General features: G+C 42.5%; 1 long non-coding RNA gene across 1 annotated transcript; it reads right to left on the bottom strand.

Moving 5' to 3' along the window:
* Nucleotides 1-367: 367 nt before the first annotated feature.
* On the bottom strand, nucleotides 368-4,436 carry LOC149502921 (uncharacterized). Its single transcript, XR_016323118.1, has 2 exons — nucleotides 2,666-4,436; nucleotides 368-2,222 (listed from the first exon to the last, which is right to left on the bottom strand). It is a non-coding gene; the product is annotated as an uncharacterized LOC149502921 (long non-coding RNA).
* Nucleotides 4,437-5,170: the final 734 nt, after the last annotated feature.

The raw sequence follows: 5,170 nt of genomic DNA, 5'->3' as shown, positions 1-5,170 counted from the left end.
ACTTTAGAGCGGGAATTTCTGTGATGCATACATAAAAGATGTTCTGTGACAATGTTTACCCCATGACATTGTACTGAGTATTCGAAAATTGAGTAGAATGTTTATGTCGGTAACAAAGCGACAAGAATCTTTTCAAACGAGTTTTTAAAAGACTTCAGTGGATCGACTGTGCCTCTAGTAGCTTTTATGTAACCCTTGAGCAATGGAGACCATGAAGACCATTGCTTAGATCTATTCAAATGGGACACGGTCTAACCTAACATCGACGCAATTAATAAAAAAGTGAGCTAGCGACCGTAGTTGTAGATATACATGTAAGCTTGAGGGTAGATATTATCTTGTTGAACACCAAGTAAAACGATGTCACTTTTTGATTCTTGATTTAATCAACAATATGTTATCTTAACAATTCACTTTAACACTTGTCCAACTTTAACCAGTACGTACAACAGTCACTGAATCACACAACGTAACAACGATATAGTAAGTGCACCGGGCAAACGCAGTCCAACGAATGTTCATTTCAAGGCACGTTCCGCCTTTTTATACTAGCCGGCGCAGCTGGCTTATGAGTCACTTCTGTTGCAGCTGTTGTTTACGAGTGGAACGACACGGCCGGCGCACCTGGCTTGTGTGAGTCACTCCTATTGCACGTGCTATATAACATAAATATCGTTAACGCCGTCACGGCCATACTGACGTGCGCTCGTCCTCGTGCGCGCATTCTTATGGTATGTCTGTGAACAACAAACGTGTTCGTTCATCCTGACATTAACGGATGCAACTTAAAACGTGGTCTATGATATTAACAATCTAGTACGGTTCGGTTCGCATAATTCTTCAGAAAATCCTATACTGGCTATAAATAACCTTCAGACTGCTTACATACCTGGGCCAGTTCATTTAAAACTCTTCAGGTATGTAAGTATGTCCCTTTTAACTTAGACCGGAATTGTTATCCCTTCAGTTTTTCGAACTGGACCGGATAATGCTAGACCGAATCGCAATCCCTGTAGCTAATTGTTGTGGCTAATCTGGATGAAAATCCCTATAGCCAAGCCATTGGACCGGACAGACCCTTCAATGACTTCACACTTTCTTTTTTTTTTTTTTTTCTCTTTTTTTTTTGCTAGTCCGGATTAACATCTCTCTAGCCACATACAATTCTCTTTTTTTTTTTTTTAATCTGCGTGTACGGTAGCGTTTGTTAAAACATTTCATAAACCAAAACATTTATACGGAATTTCTTCAGAAATAGTGCGAGACCGACCATCGCTTTCTACATTTCCAACACCTGCACCTGAGGTGCCTGAGCTTACAGACATTGTATCACTACCCACAGACTATGTTTGCTGTATCGCTATTTGCGGACAAAAATGTCGCTTCTATTGTCAGTGATAGAGTCGTCATCATTAAGATCAGTTTCATGAACAAGATTAATTAACCATCTGTGTACGCCGTCACGTCATCGTCACTATAATTTTCAGAAATTTCTAGTAGGCCTGACGGGCCTCGAGGTATTTCACGTAAGTTTTCATGGGGAAATTTGTACACTCTATTAGAACTATTTACATGTCTCAATTTATACCTATCGTTTTCCAAAACTGCAGTAATGTTGAAGGGACCTTTACATTTTCGGTCAACTTACGAAAACAAAATCCCCAGCGGAAAAGAGGTTGACTTTAGCTTTGCCTCGACTAAACCAAGCTTCTGTTTGTGCCCTTTTTTTTATGTTTTCGCCGGTCTTCGACCGTGCTAAATCAAGATCTGATCTAGAGGGATTATCACTCTGTTGAAACTTTAAGATATTTCAAGTGAACTACCCTGAACGGCAAACGTCTATTCTATTGGAGTAAACCCTGTTACTCGACTACGTGCACTATTAAGGGCGAGTTGAATATCTTTCAGATCAAAGAGTGACTTGTTCATGAAACCGCTTACCATTGAATAAATTACTATGACTTTGTTTTATAAGACTACATTCTGACCCTGAATGGAACATAAAGGGGAAGCCAAAACCACTTATCTGTAACACACTGAAGCTCTGGAACACACGTTGACGTCTCTGGTTGCACCTGCCACAGCACCTGGAGCAGTGTCGTTTTTCTTCTTGTAGCGCATGGAACACCCAGAAGCTACATGACTCGCATCACCGCACACGTAACAGCTGACTTGCAGGCGAGAGCCGGGCGCCCACGGATGAGGAGGTTGTTCAGGTTTTGCTGGAATATCGAAAAAAGTTTGAGAGCAGTATCTGTCGCAACACCCTTCGGCACGATGCCCAGGTTTTCCGCAGAAATGGCAGCTTCCACGGAAAAAAACTTCGAGAGCGTTTTGGTTCTTTATCAGGATCTTCGTTTTTTCTTTTGAGGGTAAAACCACGTAATGTGTGAAATAGACGATTTTTTGTGGTAATAACGACAGAGTTCAATTCCCGACGGATTCTTTCATCACACTGCGACAGTATTGATATAACAAATCCGGTGGCTATTTGTTCTGGCACATTAGCGTCGGGAATCTTCTTTATAAGTTGCCATAGCCGGATACCGGCTTCAGCTGGTCCCTTTTTGCTTTCCATTTCAAATTTAATAATCAGGTCGAAGTGGTCTTGCATCACTAGATAATTTTGTCAGCATCTCTTTAATAGTAGGCCAGGACATCTTACCAGGCTGTATTTTTGTGAGGCAAGTAGCAGCTCGAGCCTTAAGCGAATGTGTGAGAGTCAAAATTAAATCGACACCATCCAATACTTCAACTACTTTAAACGGCCCTTTAAACTTCGTATCTAATTTCGTTTGATTATGCTCTTCGTATTAATGTGTAGACGAGCTCACAGCCCACCTTGTGTTAAGTGGTTACTGGAACCCATAGACATCCACAGCGTAAACGCACCACACACCTTGAGATAGAAGTTCTAAGGTCTCAGTATAGTTACAACCGCTGCCCCACCCTTCAAACCGAAATACACCACTGCTTCACGGCAGAAATAGGCAGGGTGATGGTACCCGTGCGGTCGATGGCACTATACGGAGCACCCGTCTGGTGCCACGTCCTTACCCACGAGAACGTCGCCGCGCTGCGACGCCGGCAGCGCGCGATCGCAGTCAGAGTTATTCAATGATACCTCACAGTCTCCTACGAGGCGGCGCGCCCTAGCGCAAGTGCAGCCGGAGCGCGGGGGCTCCAATATCGGCAGTCCGTGCTGGAGTCGTGGTCTTGTCGTTTGGCGGACCCGTCGGCCGGCCTCCGTACCGTCGAGGCGATCTGCCCGGTTCTCGCGGACTGGGTGGGCCGCGACCGCGGAAGTCTCACCTCCGGCTACACGATGTTACTCCCACACTGAGGAAGCCAACCGCGAACACTTGTCAAGCACGCACAAACACGCACTTCACCGGAAAAACCTGCATCCGCCAGCGGAACCCGAACACCGCCGCATCGCCAGACACGAACGCACCGGAAGTCTTATCTTACAGGTCACGACGACTTCAGATGTGTCAATTTTTCTTCCCCACGGAAACTTGCTTGCTTTCTTGTTTGCTTGCTTGCTGGAGCCCGAAGTCATCGAACGTGTAGTGTTATTGGTATTGAATCGGGTAGATTCTAAAATTTCAGCGACAATTCACAGTCTCATGTCCTGGTTTACTGTACTAGTGCCATGTAACTCTAGCAGTAGTCATTGGCTTAAAAACGATTCGTGTCGGAACTACCCACTCGTCATGACAGATCCATTATTGCGATCGAAGTTTCACTTGAGATTTGCACTTGCCTTAATTTCTTGCAATAGCTTGTTACGTGTTGTATTTCCGTTAGTAAATGCCATGTGATGAAGTCGACAGTCAAACTGGGCAACATGAGCCAGAACGTAAGATGTGACGATTTCTTCGTGGCTCAGATCTTCCATCGAGGTAACAGAGACGTTATTACACGACTTACGTATGCTGCATTCACGCTCTTGTGGCGTACCACTACTAGTATTCTGATCTGCATCATGTTTTTTTTTGCTGTACTTCGAACATGTTCAAACACGTCACGCCAGTGAGAGTAGAGTCCTGATCTCACTTCTGATGTAAGCTTGAGGGTAGATATTATCTTGTTGAACACCAAGTAAAACGATGTCACTTTTTGATTCCTGATTTAATCAACAATATGTTATCTTAACAATTCACTTTAACACTTGTCCAACTTTAACCAGTACGTACAACAGTCACTGAATCACACAACGTAACAACGATATAGTAAGTGCACCGGGCAAACGCAGTCCAACGAATGTTCATTTCAAGGCACGTTCCGCCTTTTTATACTAGCCGGCGCAGCTGGCTTATGAGTCACTTCTGTTGCAGCTGTTGTTTACGAGTGGAACGACACGGCCGGCGCACCTGGCTTGTGTGAGTCACTCCTATTGCACGTGCTATATAACATAAATATCGTTAACGCCGTCATACACGTTGAAGAAATAACCTCGTATTGACAACACAATTACTGGCAGTCAGATGTGTATTGGTGCATTGAGGACCGCAAGGGTTCACCCCAGCCTATTTCATTCGTGAGGCAGTAAAATCTGAGTTTTATGAATGCGAAAACTGCCATATAATAAGAATAATAACAAAATATATACCGTACGACACCCGTAACGTGTTTTCTACAAAAATATTTCATTATTTAATAAGATCTGGAGTTTATTACCTAGATTTGTTTTGAAGGAAGTTTTATTTTCATTGGCAAAAGGGGACTAAATCCCATGTGCGAATTGCAATCGTGCAACCAAGGCTCTGATTATTGTCGAGACAATATAATATAGAGGTTACATCATCATAATGATTTATGACATAAATCTTAAAAGAGGTTATAATATGTGACATAAATGTTATTTTGAATATTGAAACATTAGAAGAAGAAACATTAGAATTATTGAAACATTTATGAATATTGAAATATAAAAAACATAAAAACTGGTGAAGCAATAGCTTTAAATCTTATTTCTCTTTATAGAGCAACTCGTTTTGTACCATAGTTTTATTGGGCTAATCTTTATTTTAATGTGAATAAAATAATATAAATATATATATTGCCATTAATGTCACCTGCGTCATAGTGATTCGTCGAACTATTGTTTCGTACGACAATTGTGTTGAGGTGTCTCGGAGGCCAGGGTGGGGTAGCCGTTGAAACT

Source organism: Bombyx mandarina, chromosome 05, assembly GCF_030267445.1.
Source record: "Bombyx mandarina strain Sakado chromosome 05, ASM3026744v2".
In the NCBI taxonomy this organism is placed as follows: Eukaryota; Metazoa; Arthropoda; class Insecta; order Lepidoptera; family Bombycidae; genus Bombyx; species Bombyx mandarina.
The sequence above is the reverse complement of the archived record's forward strand: the minus strand, read 5'-3'. Positions and strand labels throughout refer to the sequence as shown.